Source organism: Hyaena hyaena, unplaced genomic scaffold, assembly GCF_003009895.1.
Source record: "Hyaena hyaena isolate Hyena2069 unplaced genomic scaffold, ASM300989v1 scaffold_352, whole genome shotgun sequence".
NCBI lineage: Eukaryota > Metazoa > Chordata > Mammalia > Carnivora > Hyaenidae > Hyaena > Hyaena hyaena.
This window is the reverse complement of record NW_024080984.1, coordinates 462,433-489,988: the sequence shown is the minus strand read 5'-3', so window position 1 is coordinate 489,988 and position 27,556 is coordinate 462,433. Positions and strand designations below refer to the sequence as shown.

At 38.7% G+C, this 27,556-nt stretch overlaps 1 protein-coding gene and 1 long non-coding RNA gene across 3 annotated transcripts in view; one reads left to right on the top strand and one right to left on the bottom strand.

Annotated features, from left to right (window-relative positions):
- Positions 1-682, bottom strand: part of OSBPL8 (oxysterol binding protein like 8) — a 160,568-nt gene extending 159,886 nt beyond the window's left edge. Inside the window, exon 1 of one of the 2 annotated variants that reach the window (XM_039249917.1) lies at positions 411-682. The gene's annotated coding sequence lies outside the window, so the exon portion shown is untranslated. The remainder of the gene's footprint in view (positions 1-410) is intronic. The other variant, XM_039249913.1, reaches the window with a different exon arrangement.
- Positions 683-915: 233 nt separating this feature from the next.
- Positions 916-27,556, top strand: part of LOC120243699 — a 39,972-nt gene continuing 13,331 nt past the window's right edge. The window contains exons 1-3 of the long non-coding RNA XR_005531377.1: positions 916-1,143; positions 1,632-1,795; positions 3,048-3,186. This is a non-coding gene — a long non-coding RNA (uncharacterized LOC120243699). The remainder of the gene's footprint in view (positions 1,144-1,631; positions 1,796-3,047; positions 3,187-27,556) is intronic.

Genomic DNA, 27,556 nt, shown 5'->3' with positions numbered 1-27,556 from the left:
GCACAGCCTCCTCTAGGGCTGTCACAGGAAAACCGAAGCCTCGCCTTAACCGCACCAAGTGACAAAGCGCCAGCTCCCCTCGGGGCGGGGGCTTCCGGCGAGACCCCGAGGTCCGCCCAAACTTCGGGAAGAGTCACTCAGAGCGGTCAAAATGCTCTCACCAGCCCCCTCGCCCCTGCCGCGGCTATTGTAAGGGTTGCAGACGCACGTCCTGCGGGCCCCAAAATATTCCACCCCCGCCAGCCTCTGGAATCTCCCATTCCGAAAGGGGACAAAGGAGGCAAAGAGGAACTCTCGGGCGCGGGGAGTCCCCGCTGGCCCGAGCTCAGAACGTGGGGATAAGGGGGTGCAGTCTCCCAGACGGGTGCGGACCCACCGCCCCCCGACTCAGGGACCGGTATGACACTCACCGGTGCGGAGCCCCCGGATAGGCGGGGAGCAGGGGGCCGGTTCCTCCGGGGCCCTGCACGCGCCCGGGTGGACCCCAACTTCTCTCGGCTGCTGTCGCCGGCGGCAGCTAGGGCGCGAGCTCAGACCGAGGGCGCTGGCTCGAGGCCGCCGAGGCTCCGCCGGCTCAACCCGCGAGGAGGGCGGGAACCCCGGGCCCGCGGTCCCCCGACCAGGGCTGGCTCCACTTTCCCTCCGTCTGCCCGCTACTGGCTGAGCCTGTTGCCGCGGCGAAAGCTAACGCTGCAGCCGCTCCGGCTACCGTTCCCACCACCGCCCGATCCGAAACGCGTCGCGGGCAAATGTTGTCATCCGCCGCGTCGCCGCCTCTCCAAGCACCCACAGCCGCCAAGATCCTTTACATTCGGGCGCCCTCCCCCTCCAGGCCCCGCCCCCAGCTCGCGGGCTCTTCGAGCCGCCAACCCCCCCGCCCCTTTTTCCCGTCACGTGACGGCGCGCGGAGGCGGCCGCGGAGACGCCTCCTCTGCAGGCCAGGAGGGAGTCGCGCGGGAACAACTGTCAACACCTTGTTCTACCAGTCTTATCGCGCTCGAGTTGCCTCCGCACACCCGAGGGCGGCTTCGGGATTCGAGCCCACCGCCGCCCGCTCCACGCCTGTGACCTACTGAGGCGTGGTCTGGACCGGTCTCACAGGGCCCTGCCTAATCTGAGGATACTGCACAATAGAGCTCACTGGTATTGGCCCAGGACCCCACGCCCACTCGGAGGCCCGGGAGGCCAGAGCTTGAGACCCGCCTCCCTAGCCTCTGCTTGACTAAAGTTTTGGCCAAACAAAGGAAGAAGGCACCGTGGTGTCTGTCTTGAAAAGCAGTAACTAATTGTTCCTATTTCCAGTAGCACGTTAATTGTAGCATTTAATTTACTGTTTTCCTCATTAGAGTTTTTGGGGTTTTTTTTTTCTTTTTTTTTTTTTTTGAGGAAAGGATGGTGCGTCTCAATCACGCTGGGATGAAAATAGCCTAGCAAACTTATTTTTGTTCCTAGTCAGGTTCAGCATCCTTCGTGCCAGTTCTGCAGTCATTAAGTCTTACAATATGTTAGGTTGGTGACAGTTTAAACAGACCCACAGGATTTGGCAATTCATTGCATTTTTAAAATGAAGCCTAATCTTTTTTAAGTACCTGATTTTTGGACATAAACTTTTGCTTTCCTTTTAAACCAAGGTGCGAGGAACTCTCCCTGCCCAACCCTGGTGATGAAAAGAATAAAATGCCAATCTCCAGAGGAAAGAAAGCAACGATAGAGAAACGAGGAATGTAGGAAAGCAGAAAGATCATAATCAAACCCCTGCTAACCATGAAAGCACACGAGAAAGTTTTCTCAGTTTGTAAGTCATTTTTCCTTCTGGCCGAGAACTAAGGGGTTTTGCTTATGCCCTCATTACGTTTTCTTAACAAGACATCAAAAAGCATTCTGATCACCAGGGTACTTGAATAACCAATAGAGTTTGGCTTATATAATCGTTATTATTAATGTTTTTCATTGACACACTAAGAAATGGACTTTAGGACTCCTTTCATGTTACTCAAGAAAGAAAGAAAAATACTGCCACTTAAACTATGCAATACCACTATTTTTTTTTAAGACACAGCTGAAATTCAGAGATGTTAAAAGGTGGAAACAATGAGTCTTGGAATCTATGAGATATTGTAATGAACAGGTGTTCCAACGAGGAGAAGATTCTACAGGTTCTGTTCTGAAGTCTGAGATATTGTATGTGTAGTCCAGATAAATATGAGAGAAGTTTGTTATTCTGTGAATGACTCTAACTCTGTGGAGTTTGGCGTCAGATTGAAATGTCTCCTATTTTCTGGAGCAGTATTTTTTTTAACTGACTCAAAAATCAATTTTATTTTTTAACAAAATAGTCTAGAATGGAATAGAATATAAAGATTAGAGTATACATCTAGTGTGGACAAGAAATCACTTTGTGAAATTTTTGTTTCACTTGTGGAGAAAGATAAGAGGGTGTCCTATGTTGTGATTTAAACTGTTTCTTACTGTGAGTTGTAATCAAAGAAATTTGAAAAAGAATGTTCTTGGAACACAGATAACATGCAAAATATACCCTCTGTGCTCTGTTTCTCTGGTTCTCTTCCTTTGGGAACTAAAACTATAGTTAAATAAGGCAAATTGCATTGACAATCCTTTTCGGCCTCAGCCCAAATTTTTTATATTGGTTGTTGAAAATAAATGGTCTTTTGTTGGAACGGAAAGCACTGTTCTTAGTTGCAAGGTGGTGGTGGTTTATAGACTCTGCTAATTAGATATGTGACTAGGTGAATTACTCTCTGCATATCAAGCTCTGATAAAAGTAGGGAGTTGGCAGGGACAAGCGTCTGGGTGGCTCAGTTGGTTAAAGCATCCAACTCTTGGTTTTGGCTCATCTTGTTTTCAGCTCAGGTCATGATCTCATGGTTTGTGAGTTGGAGCCTTGCATCGGGCTCCATGCTGATTGCTCAGAGTCTGCTTGGGATTCTCTCTCTCCCCTCTCTCTCAAAATAAATAAACTTTAAAAAAAAAGTAGAGACTTGGACTATATGCTGTTTAAACAATGTTATTCAACCTTTTTTTCTCAGTGAATGATATTCACATTGGAAACAAATAGGATTATACACATTCTTATCTGACTAGCTATAACTCCTATCAACCACTCTCAAAAAAAGAAAAAATCAAAATGCAACTTGATGAGAGTGAAGATATTATGGGACAACAAATGTAAGTATATCACTTATAATTGTATTTTGACTGTTGGTAGTAATAGTTGCTTAACATGAATGATGATTTTGACATAGCTCACAATTGCACAAAAAGATGTATCAATACATTGCAAATGAGAAATACATACTTTTCAGATCCTTTCAAGTCTAATATTCTCTGATTTCAGGAAACGATCATTCAGACTGGCATTTTTGATGTAATCATAACATAAACAGAAATGGTAATTTGTGATCTTGTGCTTTAACTGAAAAATATCCTAAAACCCCCATTAGCTATGTTGACATACCCTGCAAGTTTGCTACTCTTAAAATGATTTTAAGAATAACATTTTTAAATAAAATGTATTAATATAATTATCCAATTTTATTATAACTATTCAATTTTAACTCCAATGAGAATCTCTCATGTCTGGTGTTTAATTCATTATACATTTCTGAGAATGAGAAGTTCTTTTTCCACATCAGTTAAAGCACTGACATTTTTCCCACAGAATATGGATCAACCCTGACCTAGAATGAGAGAGATTGGCTTGAAGTTGTTTTTTGTTTTACTTTAGCCTATCCATTTAGACATTTATGTTGTCAAAGATTGCTAATGAGGATTTTAGACTAAAATCCTCATTTTCTCAGAGAAGATTAAGAGCAACCTAAAACATGACTAAGGTATTCAATACACCATTGAAGACTCTGGTGGATTATGTTATTATTCTTGGCCACATAACTTGTTCTAGCGAGTGGTTTATGATGTAACACATGCCAACTGCTTTTTTGAGTGCAACATTCAGGTCAGTCTCTTGGTCTTGTGCTGCCTGGCAGTGAGAAAGTTGTGTTCCAAATAGGGTCTCAGAGTGAGAAAATCCATGGAGCAGACCTGAAACTGACCTTTAGAGCAGTACAGCAGCAGCTGACCTGCAGCTACTAACATGAAACAAGAGTAAATCATAAATATTTGTTGTTCTAAATCACAGAGATTTTTGAAAATGTTATATAGTATACTCTCACAAATCAGCTGAAGTGAATTTAAGCCAACAGATTAGTGGTTCAAGGCTAAATGCACTGCCAAACAATAATATTTTTCTATTTAATAAAAGCAAAATAATAGACATCTACAGGGCGCCCACGTGTCTCAGTTGGTTAAGTGTCCAGCTCTTGGTTTCCGCTCAGGTTCGTGGGTTCAAGCCCCACATTGGTCTCTGCTCTGATAGCACAGAATCTGGTTGGGATTCAGCCCCTCTCTCTCTCTCTTTGTCTCTCTCTCTCCTCCTCCCCCCTCCTCTGTCCCACCACCCCTCCCCACTCAAGCACATGTGCATTCCTACACTCTCTAAATAAATAAATAATAAAATAATAGACATCTACAAAATAGTTGACCTGATGTTTGATAAGCACCCAACTAAAATTTTATATTAGGGGTGCCTGGGTGGCTCAGTTGGTTAAGCGTCTGACATTAGCTCAGGTCATGATCTTGCAGTTCATGAGTTTGAGCCCTGTGTTGGGCTCTGTGCTAAGAGCTCAGAGACTGGAGCCTGCTTCAGATTCCGTATCTCTTTCTCTGTCTCTGTCTCTCTCTCTTTTGCTCTCTGTCTCTCTCCCTAAAAAATAAACATTAAAATAATTTAAAGAAAATCTATACATTTGCTTGCAAAATATTTACATATTTTAAGTATTTCTGTTTAGTATTATTTGTCTTAAACATCCCTAAATGAAAATTTGCGTAATAAAATACAAAGAATATGGCCTTCTATTTCTGGCAATATCATAGCTTCTTTACCTCACTCAGTGACCACACTGGAAACAAAAATCCTGGAAATTTTTTTAAAATTCTATTAAATATATTGACTGGTAATAAAGAAATTGTTAGGTCAAAAATGGAATGAAAGCAGAAACCTAGATAGAAAGTTTCACTCCCAATGACCCCAAGGGCATTTGCCAAATCCAGTTAACATGAGCTTTGGTTTTCATGGCCTTATGAAAGACAGAACTCGTGACCTGCCCTACACACACAGAAAGCTGCAGTTCCCAGGATCATTCATTTACTATAAAGATGTATTAGAAATAAACTTACACGTTAGTAGCTGTACACCTCTCTCCAATATTCTACAAAGAAAATTAACTGTCTTAACTGTCGGCATGTGGTGGAGAGGGGAAAAGCATAATCATATCTGAGAATTTAGACTTAGAATCTAGCTCTCTCACACATACACAAAATATAACTTGAATTCACATTACCTGGGTGATCCCAGAAGGTATTCAGCTGATAATTGAGAAGGATGTTTGACTGATAGTACTCTCAGACATCCAGCAGAAACAAATGCCGGTCCTCTCTGGAAGAACCTGTCTTTATCTTAAGCCTTAAAGAATAATAAGTAAAAATCTTAGGAAAATAAGCACCTCACATTTTAAAAAATAACAAGCACAGAAGAAAATAAGACACCATTAGTGAGAAATAGTGAATATAAGAGAGCAAAAACATATTCAAAAGGACTTCAGAAAGTGAAATTACCAGGCACAGACTATAAAATAACTATATAAAATATGAATAAGAGAATAAAAGATAACCTTGAAAATGTGTACACAAAACAAGAAAGTGTAAAGAGTAGCCAAAGATATTTTTAAGTAGAACTTAAAGAACTAAAAAATACAAGTTATTAAAATTTAAAATTCAGTGGACACATTTAATAGTCTATTTGACGTAGCAGAAGTACAATTTAGTGAACTGGGAGATAGACATGAAGAAGTTGCCCAAATGCAATTGAAAAAGAAAAAGAAATGAAAAATATAATAGAGACTTTATGTGACAGGGGAGACATTGTGAGAAAGTCTAAAATAAATCGGTACTCCAAAAGAATAGGAAAGAAAAAGTGTGGCAGAAGCAATATTTGACATGATAATGGTTGAAGCCTTTCCAGAACTGATGAAAGATTCCAACTCACAGATTTAGGAAGTCCCCCAAATCCCAAGCAAATCAAAGAATAATAAATCTACACTTATATATATCATAGTTTAACTATAGAACACCAAAAAGAAAAGAAAAGAAAACTTAAAAAGCAGTGGGGAAAAATAGATTATTTTCAAAGTGTCTGGTAATTGACTTTCATCAGTAACAATAGAATCAGAAGACCCTGGAATGACACTTTCAGTTGGCTAAAATAAAACCCCTTTGAAGAGATCTTTTAAGAAAGAGGCCAGGGGTGCCAGGGTGACTCAGTTGGTTAAGCATCAGACTCTTGACTTTGGCTCCAGTCATGATCTCATGGTCATGAGATTGAACCCTGCGTCATGAAATCCAGCCCCAGGTTGGGCTCAGGGCTGGATGTGGCGCCTGCTTAAGATTCTCTCCCTTCTCCCTCTGCCCTTTCTCCTCACCCCCCCCCAAAAAAAAAGGGGGACCAAAACAAAGGCATTTTCAGGTCAGAAAAAGCAGAGTTTGCTGCTAATAGTGATTCTCACTAATGGAAAGTCTAAAGAAATTTCTCTCTTCAGATAAAAATAAAATGATACCCCCCAAAAAGATCTGGACTTAAGACTGAAGGAAGAGTATTGAAAGTGGTAAATATTTGCATGAGTCTAAAAACCACCAACTATGCAAAACAGAATTGTTAAAATTATTTAATAATATTTTTTAAAGAAAAAATAGCTATTACACATTCCTAACATCAGAATAAGTCTAATCAGATTCTCACTTTATACTTACTATTAAACAGACCTCATCAGATGAAGTATTTTTCCTGTTTGTATTATTATCTCCCTCTGGTATTATACCCTTAAAAGCAGAAACAGTAGGGGCACCTGGGTCGCTCAGTCCATTAAGCATCTGACTCTCGATTTCAGCTCAGGTCACAGTTTCATGGTTCATGAGATAGGGCCCTGCATCTTGCTCTGTACTGACTACGCAGAACCTACTTGGAATTCTCTCTGTCTCTTTCTGCCCCTCCCCACATGCTCTTTCTCTCTTTCAAAATAAAAAAATTTTTAATTAAAAAAGCAAGAACACTAAACATTTTCGTTTATTTTTTCTCTATCCATATAGGTAAAACTTTATTAATATTTTATTGGTATTCTCTCTTTAAATAATTGTACTGCTGTAGCATTTTAAGTGTTTTTGTTCATGACATTTTGATTTCAAATTTGCATAATGTACCAGTAGAGATGATTTATTAATAATCAGGCTAAGAAATTAGCATATATTTAGGAGATCATGATTTAGAGTAATAAAAAAGAGAATTATATACTATTTTTCACATCACTATGAAGAATTAATGAGCCCCACCATAGAAGTCTAAAAATGAAAGTTCGTCAAAACAAATTATGTAATTATGTATTCACAGGTTAAGGACAATTAAGTCTTATTGAAAAGCTCTGCCTACTCTTTCCACCCACATTCCCTATTCAAAATTAGGTGCATGCTATGACTTTTAACACCATCTCTGGAAATAGTTAGAAATTTATGCTTAGGCTCTAAAGATTGACTCCTGAGTTTTAATTCAGCCCAGGGGGCATCCTGAACTCCAAATAAATTCTTAAAAGAAGAAGAAGAATCCATTTCTTTCTGATATCTACCTGGACTACACATTCCCAGCTGTAAATATGTTTTTCATTTCAATTTCAAGAGAGCATAGGGCCATCACCTGGCTCAGTTGATGGAGTGTACAGCTGTTGATCTCAGGGTTGTGAGTTCAAGTCCTATGTTGGGCATGGAGCCTACTTAACATAAGAAAAAGAATTTTTTAAAAAAGAATGTGTAAAAAGCTGTTTGTTACAATTTTGTATACATGAAAAACATAGGATACATAATTCCTTAAATTCCCAAAGTGTGGTAACTACAATGCAGAGAAATTATAACTTACTTTTTTTTTTACACCAAAGCTTTATTCTCTTTGTTTTCCTCAACCACATGAGATTATTTGTAACATACTTCTTTAATACTTTCTTGATAAAACCAAATTTATAATCTCACTGCAGTATGTCCAAATGAATTTCATTTCTTTATAGCTTTTAACATACAAGAGATTCTATATTATACTAGTATAGATTACTTCAATTAGCTTTGTCCAACCTGTATTTATACATCTATAAGCTTTCTGACAGTTCACAAGTAATTCATATAACCCAGATTGTACATTAATTCTTTCCATTTAATAAGTTAATTTTTACTGGGTCAAGGCCCATCCTATTTACAAAAAAAAAAAAGAAAATTAGGTATCTGTAGGTTCTCCACCTCTTCTGAAATGAATGGGAAGCTATGAAGAGGCCTCGCCCTATAAACTAACAGTGTTTCAGAACCTCATTTCTGCTGTTCTCTGCTGAGAATGAAAGTGCCATACATACAACATTATGAGGTAGCAATCTACCTACCACTCCCAACAAGGCAGGTGCTACCTAGATGCCTTTTGTCAAATCTCCTAGGTATTTATTATCTTTCTAACTCCTCCAGAACACTGATACCCAAAGGTGACAAGTTGAAGAAAGAAGGCACCTATCCTATATTCCAGTAATATCTGTCCAATGCATTCTTGTCAGGTTCTTCCCTCTGTTCTAAGCCCTGTTGATATGGGAGCCTAACTTTTGCCTGCTATTGTATGCACAGACAGCTGAGACCAGACTCCCAATCCCATTCTGCCACGGGTTTCCTTAAACTCTTAATCCCTATAATAGCCTCTTGGAAATGGACTGGTGTTGGGATACATATTTTTATGATTTCATTTTTAAATGTCAGCTCTTTTCCAGAGATGGCCAAACACTATTCTGCTTATCGTCCCACAGCGTTGATTACTTCCAACTACCTTTTGCTGTCAGCTTGGACCTGACATTGTTTGCATCCCAACCCCCCTTCCTGAAATTATTACAAATGTAGTACACCATATGAATACAATGATCTCAACTAAGAACAGAGAAAATTATGGAAGAAAATGACCTTTATGCAAAAATAAAGGCAAGGAAAAAAAGGAGGGTACTATTATGTATTTAAAAACACTCATTGGACACATCAACCAAATGCAGTGCATGGACTTCTTTTAGATTCTGATTCAAACCACTTTTACAAAAAGACATTAATGAGACAATGAAGGAAATGTTAATACTGGTTGGATATTACCTGATATCAAGGGCTTACTGGTTGATTAGGTGTGATAGTAATATTTGATTATGGTGTTTTCAAGTGTCCCATTTCCTAGAGACACATACTGTATAATTGGGCCCATGCTTAAGGGGGAAAAAACCTTTAAATTATGTCACTTTTCTCTACCTGTAGGTCAAATCCATAGGAATGTACTCTACAACTACTACTTGTTATTTTCTACCCTTAAGATAGTAATCTTTTCCTCTTTGTCATGTCTGTGATTATTTTTTGGTAAAAGTATTCCAAATAAAAGCAACTCATGCAATGTGTTATTTGCTCCAAACCTCAATTAAGCCATGGTGAAAGGCCAAACATCTTATGAACTGTGGTAAATAAATCTGATTAAGCCCATTAACATGTTCAAATTTATATAAAGCATTCTGCAAATGCAGATTAGAGATGCTAAGAAGCAGATGTACTGATCTCCTTGGCATTCACATGATTCAGCTACAAATAGAATTTGAACAGATTCCAAATGCACAACTGTCAAATTCATAAAAAGTAGCAAAAAAAAGTCAAGTGAAAGTTTAGGCTTTGCCTTCATTGGCACTGACTGTTTTCTGGGGGGAAAAGTTGAAAGTATTCTGTTAATGTTTTATTTTTTCAGTGCTAATATTTGACAAGAACTAAGTGCTTTCGCTTTATGCGTGGATGTTCCCATTAGGTTAGCAGTTATAATCCAGAAACTGTTATGAGTTAGTGTTACTATTAAGTCCAAAGAAAAATCTCAAAATCAATTTAATCAATATTACAAAGTTCATCAATATAAATCTGACTCACTGAAGTAGTGCAGTGCAGTTAACCTCCACCTCTAACGTCAGATGTAGTTCACTTCTAATGTTAGCCCTGCCATTTACTAGCTCTGAGACCTCACCAAGGCTCTTTCCTCACCTGTAGAGTTAATTTTTTTTATTTTATAGTGTTTTTATGAGAATTAAAGAACTCAAGAAACATAAGCTATTATGATTACTATCTTTAGAGAATATTACATTGTACACAATTTTACTAACTGTATCTTCAGTTTACTCAGTTGTAAAAAAATTACACACGGACCGTATACTCTACCAACCTTCCATTGATGGCGGCAGCTGCCCTAATTCTGAGAATTATAGAAGATACATAGACGGGCATAACCTCAGGCCATGGAAGCAAGTTCATTTAAGAATCTCTACAATCCGGGGTGCCTGGTTGGCTCAGTCAGTTACGCGTCAGACTTTGGCTCAGGTCAGATCTCACGGTTCGTGGGTTCGAGCCCTGCATCAGGCTCTGTGCTGACAGCTCAGAGCCTGGAGCCTGTTTCAGTCTGTGACTCCCTCTCTCTCTGACCCTCCCCTGCTCACGCTGTCTCTTTCTCTCTCTCTCTCCTAGAAATAAATAAAAACATTAAAAAATTAAAAAAAAAAAAAAAGAATCTCTACAATCCCTAATTCAGATATCAGTCTCACATGTGATGTGAGAATGAAAGCCACTTCTATGGCAAACAGGAGATAGACTCAACTTCAGAGTTTTATTTTCCATTCAGCTAAGACTTCAAACAGCCACTACGGTGTTGCAGTACATGGAGTCCACATGTAAGTCCACAAGTAAGCCAGGCCTCTCTTACCAAACTTATTTCTTAAGTTTACTATAATTCAGCTTACTATGAATCGTAGTAAAACAAAATTTATCTCTAAGCACAATGTAGTAATACATACATTATTCTTCTACCCTCACAGTGTTTATGATATTCAATAGAATATCCAGGACACCTTGTTTATGATATTCAACAGATGTAAAAATGGCTCCTTGAAATCTTTGAAAGGTAGCAGATGTAGAGACTTGGTGGATTCAAATTACACATTTGGGGCTAGAATATTTATAGGTGACGCAGTATTTTTTTATAGCATCTTTCATGCTATTTGATTGATGCACAGTTATTGAGGCTTAGACTGATAATTGAATTAATGATATGGCAGTCTCATTCCTACTTTATAACGTGTGACTGGGAAGTAATTTGTTTGGTATTACTTTGATTCTATGCATATGCCCAGTTCCTCTTCAAACATAAACCTCATGTTTTAACACTTGTTGAAAACCCTTGCACAAGTCAGTAAAAATTGCAAAATAATTTTAACTCCATCATTCATTCTATATCCTGACATTTTTTTTTTTAGAAAAATAGAGCTTGCCTTTATACCTAGAACTATTTGGTCACCTTAAAATATGGTTCATGCAGGAAAGGAAAAATAAATAATTCCTTACTTTTAGTGGGTAATCTTCAGAGTAAAGATAATTTGGAGACTAATGGGGAAATCTGAATTTGGGTTTTAGGTGAGATAAAATTCATTGATTGGAAAGGTTAGAGATTATTAATTTTTAAAAAGCAGGTTGTGAAACTACATGAGTATGAAACCATTTTGGTTAAATATATGTATGTATTTATATGCAATATAAGGATAAGTAAAGGTATGGAAAGATATACAATAAGCTGTTAACAGTGGTAATAGATGGTAAATACAGTTGTTTTTATTTTTCTATTTTACTTATATATAGTTTCCAGCTTTCTACATTGCATGTACTACTTTCATAGTAACAGAATTTTTTTTTTAAAGAAAATCACTATTTCTTACTAAGTCTACATATACATGAGACTAAATATTCCAGTATAAGAGGCTGTCAGGGCACCAACCTAGCTGCTTATTTTTTAAAAGCTTCTCTGCTTGCAGATTTTCCTTTGCCTTTTCATTTTAGCTGTGGTTCATAGGTCTCAGCATGAGATTCAGGTAGCCTTTTCACTTGTAGCAGTCCTCACAAATTGACAACTTCTTTTTATGCTTCTGTTAACCTTTGGCAGAAATTCTCTTATTTAGTTTTTATGTCATCTTGTTAGTTTTCCTCCTACCTTTCTGACTTTTCCTCATTCTCCTTTGCAAGTTTATCTCTCTCTGCTATTTCTTTATTGCTCCAAAACTTCATACTCAGCCCTTTACTCTTTTCACTCTACACCTTCTTCCTAGAAAAGAGAGGAGAAAAGGAATCTTGTGTTCTCATTCTTTTTAGTCTATCTAATATGTATCTCTAGCCTAGTCCTCTCTCCTGAGCAACATCATCATATATAATCTCTAATTATTAGAATCTTCAGGTAGACATCTATGTATGTCTAAATTGATACATTGACATATTTAGGTGCTCCCCTACCTGGATCTTAAATTAGAAATATGCTACTTTCAGAACTTGAGGGAAGTGTATCTTTCATTTTTATTTCTGCTATTTTCCCTAAATAGAGTTACTTTATTTAATTGGTAACTTAAGAAGAAGAAAGTAAGACCCAGACCCTTTCTTGCCATATTTTTGAAATCTACCTACCCACAACAGATTGTGTTCTGTCCTGTTTCTCATTTTGTGTAATAAATTTAACATACATGGATCCAAGCCTGGGCTTGCTTCTAGAGGCAGGCCTGAATCCTAACCCTCATTCTTTCTACTGTTGACCTCACTGAGTGTGCAGCCCTGATTCTGCCCCAGTTTATCTGTACTGAAGACCCAAATTTTCCTTTTGTTATGCCATCATCCATTTGGACTTCGGGAAAAGTATTGAAAAGCCTCATTGTAGCTGCACATTGAAGCCATGTTGTCTAAGCAGCTTTATTAGTAAGAAAGTAGGTTTTCATCTTTCTCTGACTCCCTATCAATTGCTACTGAATTCAGGAGAGAGTAAGGCATATAAGGAGCTGCCACTGCCTAAGCCCGATTTTTGATAGAACAAGTCTATCCAAAAGTGGTTGTTTAATGAGAAGCTAGGTCTAATGAAACAAATAGAAAATGGAGTCTTGCCAGTCTAACAAGAACATAAAAGAGCTCAGGAAAAAATGACAGCAATTATCAGAGAATCAGCAAAACAAGAATTTGTTCATTTATTCCTGAATATCTACTGTATGTTAGGCAATGTTCCAAGGAGAAGTTCAAAGAGTTAGAATACTCTAAACAAAAGTTACCTGGTACTCTAATTTGGCTGAGTTTTGAATCATTATAATAACAACAAATCAATGCTTTATATTCATGAGTTGATTCAATATCAATGATTGATTCAATATAATTAATTATAACATTTGAGTACTTATTGTTTATCAGACAAGCAATTCCCATACTATGCCTGATTGAATCATCAAAACAACTCAGACAGGACAGAATAGTCTAGGTTATGCTGTGGTCAGGGAAGAAAGTCAATGATAGGGGCGCCTGGGTGGCTTAGTCGGTTAAGCGTCCGACTTTCGCTTAGGTCATGATCTCACGGTTCGTGGGTTCAGGCCCCGCGTCGGGCTCTGTGCTGACTGCCAGCTCAGAGCCTGGAGCCAATTTCAGAGTCTGTATCTCCCTCTCTCTCTGACCCTCCCCTGCTCACGCTGTCTCTCTCTCTCTCTCTCCTAGAAATAAAAAATATTAAAAAGAAAAATAAATAAAAAAAAAAGAAAGTCAATGATTTAACTGAACAGAGATTTATTTCTAATTCCAAAATATTGGCTCTGGCTGCAGGTAACTGTCTTCTGTGTGATGAGATGATAATCTAGGGTCTTTAACCTTGTGCTGCCACCATCTTAATATGAGTCTTTTTCCATGGTTGTCCCAGTAGGAGAATAAAGACTAAGAAATTTCATATTGACTTTTCATGGCCTCATCTAGAAACTGACACATGTCAACTGCACAGTATTTCACCAGACAGAGTCACATGCGCCCATCCAGTTGCAGTGGTGCTGAGAAATGACTGTCAATCCACTGAGCACTCAGAAGAGAAAGATAACTGAATATTGATTAACGCTAGCAATATGTACTGTGAATAGCTATTATTACTGTCCTTTTTGTATAGGTGAGGAAATGGAGGATTAGCAAATTTAAGTAACTCATCCATCCTTACACAGAAAGTAAATAAGAGGAGGCATTATGTGAACCTGGATAATCTGACCCCAGAATTCATGCTTAACCTTTATCCTATAGTACTACCCAACTCCACACTGGAACTCTGGCAGAACCCCGCCATTACTAGAGATATTTAATTCAATTTATTTAAATTCAGTTTAATTCAGTCAACATGAATTTACTGAATGCTCTCTTTGTGCCAGTCATTGTAGTTGCATCGGGAGGAAGTCTGGATTATTTGACTACATAGGTCTCTTCCAACACAGTTGGTTATATTTCAGTGGAGAGCACATGACTAATACAACAACCTTAAAATTAGTCTTTTATAAAAGAAGATTAGGAAATGATACTGTATTAAATTTTAGGTTTAAAATGAGATTCAATGCAAATCTTAATTACTTTGATCTTAGAATGTCAAATGAAATCTCAGAATCCAAGAATAACCTGCAGATATAAGTCAATGTTTATTATATTTTATATAACACAAAGTTAAAAAAAAAAAGCTCATTGGTTATAAATTCATAGATTTTTGCAAAGAACCTTGTAGACTGAAAAAAACAACCAAAGCAATCTGCCACATATAGGCCTTAGTATATATATTTTATTTAGGGGAGTGTTCTAATTATCTTCACAGATTCAATATTGTGAGAATATGTGGCTAGGTGTTATCATTTTAGAAAGAATTAAGTTCTATACAACTGAGAATGTTCATAGTCTCCAATTTTAATTTGTTTTCCTGTATATGATCCTGTTCCTGAAGTACTTAGTTGCCCGCTGCTGGTCACATAATTATAAAATTCCTAAAAATATATATATTTCTCAGATTGCATGTGATGACAAACTTCTAATGAGATGCATTAAACTTTTTCATCAAATGAATTCACCAAGGATTTCCAGTGCTCAATTGAGATATGTAAGTTAGCCGAGAGTTCTTATATACAATATTCTTCCTATAATATATATTTCATATTTTATGTGTATTCAAACTCTTTGAAACCATGTAGGGATAAATTATCAAACTGAGTGAGAAAATTAGTAGTTGTTCAAGAATTTTTAAAACTGTATTTTTAGGGGCGCCTGGGTGGCTTAGTCGGTTAAGCGTCCGACTTTCGCTTAGGTCATGATCTCGCGGTTCGTGGGTTCGAGCCCCGCGTCGGGCTCTGTGCTGACTGCCAGCTCAGAGCCTGGAGCCTGTTTCAGAGTCTGTGTCTCCCTCTCTCTCTGACCCTCCCCTGCTCACGCTGTCTCTCTCTCTCTCCTAGAAATAAATAGGAATATTAAAAAAAAAAAAAAACTGTATTTTTATCCTGTCTCTACTACCACCTCTCTGGCTAATCTTAGACAAGGGACTTTAACTTCTTGATATCTATTTCTTCATCTGTAATATTAAGAATAACTGACACACAATAAACTGTACAATTTAAAGTACAATTTGATAAGTTTTGACATATGTATTCTGACTAACTATCGCTACCATAGTTCAAAATAGTGAACGTATTTATCATTCCCAAAAGGTTTTGTGCCACTTTGTATTTCCTTTTTCCTGTCTCCTGACCCTCCCAGCCCTCTCCTGTCCCCCAGTAACCACAGATGTGCTTTATGTCCCTACAGATTAGTTTGCATCTTCCAGAGGAAAACAGATTTTAAGCTCACTAGTTTAAGAGAGACAAAAATGAGGGACAGAAAAACTTTATTTTTAAATATTAAAACATTCTTTTTGAGATTCCCCTATCCTGAAGCCTGAGGCAACACTGTAACCAGTGGTTAAAGGTTTTAATTTTAGAGTCAACAGATACTCTGGCTTCTTGGCTGTCTCATTTACTTGTTATGTGACCTTGGGCAAGTTACTCAACATCCTAACTGAGGTTAACAATTTCCCCATACTTAGGAGAAAGGATTAAAAATGGCATCTATCCCCGTAAAAGTGTTGTGAAATTGTGACCTGTACACACTCAACCAATGGTAGCCATATATCTTTAGATATTTCAAAGAACACCAACCCAATTTTAAGAAAAGGAAATGAGAACCCTGACTATATAGCCAGTATAATCTTAAGGTAACCATTTTAGAAGTTTTATGTGAGAATTATAAAAATTCACCGTGCAAAAAAAAAAAAATTCACTGTGCTAACCATGGTATCAAGATGACTCTGACTCATATCCTTTTCTTAGGTCCTCCATTGGTTTTCCTTCCTCATAACTATTTCCCCAAGTGTCATGGTCTTCCTTTCTTTGTAATTCCATCCCTACCAAACATGTGACCTGACAGTCATTTCATTTCACCTTTATGATTCGACAAATAGCTGGACCAAAGTAAAGTGAATGATAGTCATTCTAGCAAAGTAGAATGAATGGTGACTACCGCTTGAGGTGACAGACACCATGGAAATAAAGATAACTAAAGAAACTAGGTTTTTTTTGTGATAAATGTTCTTTAACAGTTTTCTCCTTTATATTCAATTACTTCTGTTGTTCTTTCTGAGCTGTCAAGATCTGCCAGGTTCATACTTGATAAAAATCCTCTGTCTACAACAGAAACTAGCCCAATCTAATATCCAGGGAAAGTTATGCCTTTGTGGAAGAGAGATACTGCATCTTGGAATTCCTTTGTGTGCTCTTTTCCATGAAGTTTTAACATTGCATCATTAAAAATAGTCCTGAGAAATTATATGTGTGCGGCAGATAGATCCTACGGTAACTCCCAGTGGTTTCTGTCTTCCAGTATTAATGCCCTTCTTTAAGCTCCTTCCCCCTAGATAGAGGTTGTTAACTTTAAAAATAAAAGTTATTTTACCAGAAAAAATGGATTTTTTTAGAAAAACAGAATTGCAATTCAGGTCAGGCAAGTTAGAGCAAAACTATTGATAAGTCTAACAAAGGCAAAGAATGTTATTTTATGGAAAAGGAGGACATTGGGAGGGCTTGTTTTGAACAAAAATTCATTGGAGAAAAGCACGAGTTTAGGGTAATGACAGTTTCTCATTGGCTGGGTTACGAGGTAGTTAGTTTCTTGTAGCAGATGCAATGTTCGTCTTTCCCTTTTGGGGCCTGTGATTGATGATTCTTGGCTGTTGAGGATTCTTGTTTCAAGGATCTGTAATTGACAGTTCTTCCTATAATTGACACTGAGTGGTATGGTTTCCCATTGCAGTTTCTCCTTCTATTGTTTCAAGTTTATTTTGGTGAGGTTTCCTTTTATTAATGTTCATAAGGTGGAGCCTGTGAGTTGCTTTGAACTAACAGAATATGGCAAAGGTGAGAGGATATTACTCCCATGATTATATTACATTATAATATCATAGATGTGGTAGGATACATCACTCTGATCATTATGTTACATTATGTAAGAATCTATCTTGGTAGCAGAACTGTCCTTTCTCATTCTCCTGCTGGCTTTGATGAAGCAAGCTGCTATGTTGTCAACTGCCTATGGAGAGGACCATGTGGCAAGAAACTCAGGTGGCATCTAGAAACTGAAAAGAGCCTCTGAATGACAGCCAGAAAAAAACCTCTGAAGCCCTGAGCCCTACAGCTGCAAGGAAATGGATTCTGCCAAAAATCTCAGAGAATCTGGAAGCAGATTATTCGTGTGAGCCTCTAAATGGGAACAGACCTGACCCAAAACATTCAGTGTAGCTGGGAGATACCCAAAAGTGGACATCCCAACTAAGCGGTACCTGGACTCTTAAACCACACAAAAACAGAGATAATAAAGTATGTTGTTTTAAGCTGCTAAGTTTATGGGATTTGTTGCACATAAATATAAAACTATACAGATTTTGGTATCTAAAAATATGTCTGTGGTTTAGGAAGTGGGCAGTGAGTGGAGGTTGGAAGAATGTTGAAGAGCATGATAAAGCCTAAATTGCCATGACCAGATTATCAGTAGAAATATGAAATTAAGAACATTCCCATTGAGGGCTCAGAAGAAAGTGAGGAACACATTATTGGAAACTAGAGGGAAGGGAATCCTAGTTGCAGACAATTTAGTGAAATTATCTTCTGCTGTTATGTTGAAAACAGAACTTGTAAGGGATGAACTTGGTTTTATAGTTAAGGAGATTTCCAAGCAAAGTGATGAAGGTGCTGCTGGTTTTTTCTTGCTACTTAAGAATAAAATTCAAGAAAAGAGAGACAATTTAGGGAAGAACTATTAAACAAAAAGGGATCAGGACTTGATGATTTTGAAAATCTTCATCCTCCCCATATGGTAAAAATATTAACACTAGGAAATGGATTCTGAACACTTTCAGGAAAGCTCGTTCTAGGGATGCCTGGGTGGCTCAGTTGATTAAGCGTTCAACTCTTAGTTTCAGCTCAGGTCATGATCTCAGTTTCATGGGTTCAAGCTCCACATCAGGCTCTGTGCAGGCAGTGGGGAGCCTGCTTGGGCTTTTCTCTCCCCCTCCCTATCTGCCCCTCCCCTACGTGCACTCTCTCTGTCTCTCCCAAAATAAATAAATAAATTTAAAAAGAAAGAAAGAAAGAAAGAAAGAAAGAAAGAAAGAAAGAAAGAAAGAAAGAAAGAAAGAAAAGAAAAGGAAAGCTTGCTCTAGAGAAAATGCCCAGGGAATAACTCCACAACATTTTGTTAAAACCTGAAAGATATCAAAGGTCAAGGTGTTTAATGACACAAAGAGCTATTTCAGTAGATTGAGGGTGTGCCTCAGATCTTCTCAGTCAAACCTCTGGGCCTCTAAGAAGTTTAAAGATGGTATTCCTCAGGCCTAGGCTCTCAGCAGAAACCAAAGGTAGAGATGAAGTTATTTTGAAACAAACTATAGATTGTGTGGTCTTGTCTAATGGAATAAACAATATTACAATATTGTTTTTGCAAACATTGCAAAAACAATGCCAGCTTGGAATGAGAAAGAGAGAATTATGAAACAAAAGGAGGGTGTCAGACCCCCCCCCAAATTTTACTGGCCCGAAATAAGCTGATAAACCTACTCATCTGTAAACATGGCTACCTTCTGTAAAAAAGGGAGGACAATATTACAATATTGATGATATTCCCTGTGTGCACTTTCCATTTCTGTGACTTATTTACAATTGGAAATTTGTACCTCTTTTTTAAAAAAATTTTTAATGTTTGTTTATCTTTGAGAGAGAGAGAGCAACAGAGCATGAGTGGTGGAGGGGGAGAGAGAGACCCACACAAAAATCCAAAACAGGCTCCACGCTGTCAACATAGAGCCTGATGCAGGGCTCAGACTCATGAGCTGTGAGGTCATGACCTGAGCCAAAGTCACATGCTCAACTGACTAAGCCACCCAGGCACCCCTAGAAATTTGTACCTCTTAATTCTCTTCCAGTATTTCATCTATCCCCATAACCCCTTCCCCTCTGGCAACCACCAGTTGTTCTTTGCATCATATGAGTCTGTTTCTGTTTGTTTTATTTTTTAGATTTCACATGTAAGTAAAATCATACTGTCTTCCTCTGTCTGACTTATTTTACTCAGCATAAAAACCTCTATGTCCATCCATGTTGTTGTGCATGGCAAGATTTCATTCATTCTTAAGGCTGAGTACTAGTCCATTGTATATTTTTTAAAAAATTTTTTAATGTTTATTTTTGAGAGAGAGAGACAGAGCATGAGTTGGGGAGGGGCAAAGAGAGAGGGAGACACAGAATCTGAAGCAGGATCCAGGCTCTAAGTTGTCAGCACAGAGCCCAGTGTGGGGTTCAAACTCATGAACCATGAGATCATAACCTGAACTGAAGTCGGAAACTTAACCAACTGAGACACCCAGGCACCCCCATTGTGTATGTTTATTACATTTTGTTTATCCATTCATCTATCTGTGGACACTTAGGTTGCTTCCACATCTTAACAGACTGAGCCACCCAGGTACCCCAGTATTAATTGTTTTTTAAATGTTTGGTAGAATTCACCATCTATTCCTGGACTTTTTTCTGTTTTTTTGTTTGTTTGTTTGTTTGTTTTAAGTAGGCTTCATGCCCAGTGTGGAGCCCAAAGCAGGGCTTGAATTGACAACATGAGATCAAGACCTGAGCTGAGATCAAGAGTCAGACACTTCATCGACTGAACTACTCACATGCCCCGAGAGTTATTTTTATTATCAGTTCAATTTCATTACTAGTAATTGTTCTATTCAGATGTTCTATTTCTTGTTGATTCACTCTTGTGATATTGTATGTTTCTAGGAGTTTATTTCTTCTAGGTTATCCAATTTATTGGCATGTAATTTTTCATAAGTGTCTCATAACCCTTTGTATTTCTGTGGTGTTGATTGTAACTTTTCTTTCATTTCTGATATTACTTATTTGTGTTATCTCTCTGTTTTTCTTGATGAGTCTGATTAAAGTTTTTTCAATTTTGTTTACGTTTTTGAAGAACTAGCCCTTAGTTTCATTGATCATTTCTATTGTTTGTTAGTCTTTATTTCATTATTTCTGCTCTGATCTTTATTTATTTAGTCAGAGCCTTCTACTAACTTTAGGCTTTGTTTGTTTATCTTTTTCTAGTTATTTTAGGTATAAGGCAAATTGTTTATTTGACATTGCTCACCAGCATTTCTGTTCCTGGAGAAAATTCCTGCAATCACTGCCCCTCTGGCGTATGTCCTAAAAGGAGTAAACATCCTTCATGTTTCAAACAGCTGTTTTCTCTCTTGGGTCTCAGACCTAGTGATACAGCATACTGGTCTTTTAGGAGAGGAGACTCTATTTTCTATGGCCTCTGGCTCTTCCAGAGGTGAGCCCCACTGATTTTCAAGGCTCATGGAGTTAAGCCAGACATTGTGGGGGCTTGTCTTCCCAGTGCACGTCCTTGGGGCTGGGGTACCCAATGGGGTGCTTAATCACTTGTTTCTCTACTCTTAGGGTATCCTTCCCAGTTGTGGGTTACTGTACTGGTGGTTTGGTTCTTCATCAAGTCTCTACCCTTCCTATCCTTAATATGGCCTTATCTCTCTTTCTCTCTTTTTTATTAAAATTTTTTTAATGTTTATTCTGAGAGAGAGAGAGAGCGCATGAGTGGGGAGGGACAGAGAGAGACACAGAATCTGAAGCAGGCTTCAGGCTCTGAGCTGTCAGCATGTGAGATCATGACCTGAGCCGAAGTCAAACACTTAACTGACTGAGCCACCCAATCACCCCTTACTTAATATGGCATTTTCTTTATGACTTTACCTGTGGAAGATCCATTCTCCTAGTCTTCAGGCCGTTTACACAGTGAGTTGCATTGCATGTAGTTGTTGCTGTGGTTTGTCCATGGAAGCAGATAAGCTCAAGATCCTTCTGCTCTGCCATCTTCCCCTGCCTGTTGATGAACTCTACTTTCTGAAACCTAAAATCATTCTTGTTCCGTACATCAAGATTGCTACTATTTAAACAAGAGAGTACTATTAACATCAGCGAACATCTTATTTCCAAATGAGGCTACCTTCTGACCAGGGTTGTGATAGAGCAAATACAGGACAACTCAATTCTTTTTTTTTTTTTTTTTAAATATTTTTTATTTATTTCTAGGAGAGAGACAGACAGACAGACAGCGTGAGCAGGGGAGGGTCAGAGAGAGAGGGAGTCACAGACTCCAAAAGAGGCTCCAGGCTCTGAGCTGGCAGTCAGCACAGAGCCCGATGCGGGGCTCGAACCCACGAACCGCGAGATCATGACCTAAGCGAAAGTCGGACGCTTAACCGACTAAGCCACCCAGGCGCCCCAGGACAACTCAATTCTTATATCTATTTCTATATTTAATCTGTTCTGATATATTGTTTTAGTTGAAATAAATTTAGAGAATCCAGTCTCATACACATAGGTAATTGAAGAAGGAAGGAGAATTTTAATAGTTTTTTAAAAAGATAATTGTGAATATTCCTCTTTGATATCAAACCACCAAACCCCTGCAAGTGATAGTTTCTTAAAGGTTAGTAGCAATGTGAAATCTGAAGCTATATGTATGGACATTTGTATACTATAATATTAAAATGATTGGAGCATTTAGTCCATTTACATCCAGTGTTGTTATTGAAAAATATGGGTTTAGAGTCATTGTGCTTTTTGTAGGATTCATGCTTGTGGTGGTGTCTCTGGTAACTTGTGTTCCTTGCAACATTTCCCTCATAGAGTCCCCCTCAGGATTTCTTGTAGGGCTGGTTTAGTGGTGACGGATTCTTTCAGTTTTTGTTTATATGAGAAGACTTTTATCTCTCCTTCTGTTCTGAATGACAGGCTTGCTGGATAGAGGATTCTTGGCTGCATATTTTTTCTCTTGATCACATTGAAGATTTCCTGTCATTCATTTCTGGCCTGCCAAGTTTCAGTAGATAGATCTGTCACCACTCTGATAGGTTTCCCTTTGTATGTTAGGGCCCTTTTATCCCTAGCTGATTTCAGAATTCTCTCTTTGTGCTTATATTTTGCCAGTTTCACAATGATATGTCATGTAGAAGATGGATTCAAGTCACGTCTGAGGGGAGTTTTCTGTGCCTCTTGGGTTTCAGTGTCTGTTTCCTTCCCCAGATTGGGGAAGTTCTCTGCTATAATTTGTTCAAGGACTCCCTCAGCACCTTTCCCTCTCTCTTCCTCTTCTGGAATTCCTATGATACAGATATTGTTCCATTTGATTGTATCACTCAGCTCTTGAACTCTCCTTTCGTGTTCCTGGAGCAGTTTATCTCTCTTTTTCTCGGCTTCCTCTTTTTCTATAATGGTGTCTTCTAATTCACCTATTCTCCTCTCTACCTCTTCAATCCATGCATTGGACGCCTCCATTCTATTATGCATCTCATTTATAGCATTTTTTAATTCATCAGAACTATTTTAAAAATCCATAGCCTTTGTAGCAGTAGCTTCTCTGATGTCTTCCATGCCTTTTTCAAGCCCAGCAATTAATTTTATGACAATTGTTCTAAATTCTCGTTCAGTTATGTTGCTTTTATCTATTTTGAGCAGTTCTTTAGCTCTCACTTCTTCCTGGAATTTCTTTAGAGGAGAGTTCTTCTGTTTCATCATTTTGGCTAGCTTTCTGTCTCTTGTTGGTTTTATTTATTTTTTTTTTTTTTTTACAAATAGTTTATTGTCAAATTAGTTTCCACATAACACCCAGTGCTCATCCCCAAAGTGCCCTCCTCCATGCCCATCCCCCCCTCCCCCCCACATCCATCAGTCCTCAGTTTTTGTCAGCATTCAAGAGTCTCTCATGGTTTGCCTCTCTCCCTTTCCCCCACCATTTCCCCCCTTCTTCTCCCCCTTGGTCCTCTGTTAAGTTCCTCCTAGTCCTCCTATACGTGCACACATATGATATTTGTCCTTCTCTGCCTGACTTATTTCGCTCAGCATAACACCCTCAAGGTCCATCCATGTAGCTACACATGGCCAGATTTCATTCTTTCTCATTGCCATGTAGTATTCCATGGTATAGATAAACCACATCTTCTTGATCCATTCATCTGTTGATGGACACTTAGGCTCTTTCCATGTTTTAGCTATTGTGGAGAGTGCTGCTATGAACATTGGGGTACATGTGCTCCTATGCCTCAGCATTTCTGTATCCTTTGGGTAAATTCCTAGCAGTGCTATTGCTGAGTCATAGGGGAGTTCTATTGTTAGTTTCCTGAGGAACCTCCACACTGTTTTCCAGAGGGGCTGCACCAGTTTACATTCCCACCAACAGTGTAGGAGGGTGCCCGTTTCTCCACATCCTCGCCAGCATCTAGAGTTCTCTGATTTGTTCATTTTAGCCACTCTGACTGGCGTGAGGTGGTATCTCAGTGTGGTTTTGATTTGTATTTCCCTGATGAGGAGCGATGCTGAGCATCGTTTCATGTGTCTGTTGGCCATCTGGATGTCCTCTTTGGAGAAGTGTCTGTTCATATCTTCTGCCCATTTCTTCACTGGGTTGTTTATTTTTCGGGCGTGTAGTTTGGTGAGTTCCTTATAGATTCTGGATATTAACCCTTTATCTGATATGTCATTTGCAACTATCTTTTCCCATTCCGTTGGTTGCCTATTAATTTTCTGGGTTGTTTCCTTGGCTGTGCAGAAGCTTTTAATCTTGATGAGGTCCCAATCATTTATTTTTGCTCTTGATTCCCTTGCTTTTGGGGATGTGTCAAGTAAGAAGTTGCTGCGGTGGAGGTCAAGGAGGTTGTTTCCTGCTTTCTCCTCTAGGGTGTTGATAGTTTCCTGTCTCACGTTCAGGTCCTTTATCCATTTTGAGTTGATTTTTGTGCATGGTGTGAGAAAATGATCTAGTTTCATTCTTCTGCATGTTGCTGTCCAGTTCTCCCAACACCATCTGTTAAAAAGGCTGTCTTTTTTCCATTGGATATTCTTTCCTGCTTTGTCAAAGATCAGTTGGCTGTATACTTTTGGGTCCACTTCTGAGTTCTCAATTCTGTTCCATTGGTCTATGTGTCTGTTTTTGTGCCAATACCATACTGTCTTGATGATGACAGCTTTGTAGTTGTCTCTTGTTGGTTTTAAAAGCTTGTTGTGTACTCTGCACCTGTGAGTGCTGCTGTACCAAAGAAGACTCTTTGTCCAGGGCCTGTCCATTCAGGAAGTGTTCTTTGAATGGTGTCTCTTGGTCTCTCTTGTTGATACTTTGGTTATTTTATTTCCCTACTTGTGGTATTTGGGACTCTCTTCCATGTGTACTTTGGCTTGTTTCTTGAGGTAGCCCTGGAAAATAGACAAACACACCGGGAACAAAGGCACCCAAACACACAGACAAATCCAACAAACATGCAAACCGAAAGGGAGAAAGAAAAAGAAAAAAAAGAAGGGAAAAAAGAAAAAAAAGAGGAAGAAGGAAAAACAAATAATAAAAATTTTTTAAAATTTAAAAATATATAAAAAATAAAAAAGAAGAAAAAAAAAGAATAAAGAGGGGCACCTAGGGTGTGCCCCAGTCCCTTCTCTAACCAAGCATTGAAACTCACTCTTTTGGGTCCGATCTCCCTGTGCCGCAGGCATAGCCGAGGTGGGCGGTGCTCTATGTCCCAAACCATGCCTTGTTTCCAGATCGTAGTCCCTGCGCCCCATTGATACCACCCTAAAATATAAACCGATGGCTGAATCCCTCTGAGCAGTTTCAAGCCTCTCTCCTCCCCACTGGGAATCAAACTGAGCCAGAAGAGTGGCGGAGGGCTTCAACCTTCAGGTTGAGCAAGGGAGCAGAGGGGCGGTTTCTCCCGTGGTCACCTGGTACCAGTGCATCGCAGTCAAGGTCAGCTGGACAGCTGGAAACAGGATCCCTCTGTGTCCCTGGCTGAGGTTTTTCTCTTCTCCAGGAACAGGGACAGTTTCTTGAGCAGTTTCAGCTACTCTTTCTTTTGCTCTCAATTCACTGCAGCTCCCCGCAAAGGCAGCCTCCTCCCCTCCCTCTGTGTCTCTGGTCTGGCCCGATTTTATCTTCCCCAGTTTGCACTCATGTTATAAGGATTTCTCAGTGGTTTCTGTCTCCTTTTCCTCCCAAACTCCTGGATTCTGTAAGGGTTCCTATGGCTTCAGGCCTTCTCTGTTTGAGAGATGGGGGCAAGTGAAATGTACTACTTCTCCACCATCTTGCCTCCTCCCCTCTCAATGTAATTCTTAATCTTGTTGCCAGGAATAAACCTAGCCCTTCAGGGTAGAGTTTTATTTCATTGTTTGTATTTAATGAATTAAATAAATTCATTGATTTTATCTTATTTTATTTTTTTATTTTTTTAATGTTTTATTTATTTCTGAGAGAGAGACACACACACACAGCATGAGCAGGGGAGAGTCAGAGAGAGAGGGAGACACAGAATCCGAAACAGGCTCCAGGCTCTGAGCTAGGTGTCAGCACAGAGCCCAATGCGGGGCTTGAACCCACGAACCATGAGATCATGACCTGAGCCGAAGTCGGACGCTTAACCGACTGAGCCACCCAGGCGCCCCTAAATTCATTGATTTTAAAATTAACTTTCTGAAAATCTATTTCATTTTCTAGAGAGATGGCATTTGCTTTGGCCTTTAAGAGTGACGTGATTTGGACAGGTGAAATCAGATTGTAGGTTTTTCAAAGTATGAGAAATAATAATAGATGTATGAAAGTAAAAAAAGCACAAGGACTGCTTAGGAAAAGGCAAGATGGATGCAGATAATAGAGTAATTAAAGATAAGGCCAGAAAGGTAGTAAAGGATCATCTTGTATAAGTTTTGAAAGCCTAGAGTTTGTTTGGTCATCAGTGAAGAGCCACCAGAGATGTTTCAGTAGAAGTAGAGGTAATGGGGTAAAACAGGCTCAATAAAAGAACCATTAATTGCTTAAGATTTATTTGGCAACTACAGATGAAAAGAATTTGATGGAGAAAAGGGACTTGAGGCAAGAAAACCAGGCTGAAGGCCTGAACCAGGATGGTAGCCCTAGAAGTAGAGATAGGTAGAAACAGAGTTTGAAAATACTGCCAGAACTAGGATCATTTAAGTGGTGGTGAGGGAAAAATGGTTGTGAAAAAAATGATTAGAGCTTCAAGCATGAGTTACTGGGAGAATGTTTGATGCTACTCACAGAAATCAGGAAGTCAGAAAGAGGAACGGTTTGTGTGAGGTAAAGTGATGAGTTCAGTTCTCTACCTATTAGGCATATAAGTAGTATACTCAAGGGGGAACTAATTTTATAGCACTTAACAAGAACGGGAACCTAACAGATATTAGAAGATTGTGGTTATTAGGCATGTAAGTGGCTATACTCAAGGGGGAAGTCATTTTGTAACACTTACAAGAACTGAAAGGTAATAGTAGGATTTTTAGAAGATGGTGTTTAGAGCTGGACTGGCTTTATATATTCTCTTTACAATATAAATGTAAAGAGGAAAATACACTTGGTATTTTAATTCTCTGTAAAGTTTCTTTCTAGACATCTGTAGCTTTTCTGTGGTCCATATATCACAAAGACAGTTGTAATAAAGTGATACATATTTATTGAATGATTTGTATGTATTATGATGCTAAGTTTTGTCAGTTAATCCTCACAACCACAGTTAGGATATTATTATCTGGATTTTCTTAAGAGAAATCAAGATGCAAAGAGCTTAAGTAACATCCTAAAGGGCAAGTAAGAATGACATTTAAAACCAGGTTCTTTGCAGTTTCAAAGTTCTTGTTTCTTCCACTCTATATGACTAAAGTGTTTACTTGCCTTTCTCCCTTTTCCTTTTCACAAAATTAAAAGAAAGTAGTGCCTTTTAGCATTATTGGTTTTTTACTATATGATTGTATCCAGCGATTCATGTAATTTCTGCTTAGGACATCTATCTTAAGAAAGGCTTGTACTCAGGGACTCTCTTTTTTATTTTTCTTCCAGTTTTATTGAGATATATTTAGCATAACATCACTGTATAAGTTTAAGGTTATAG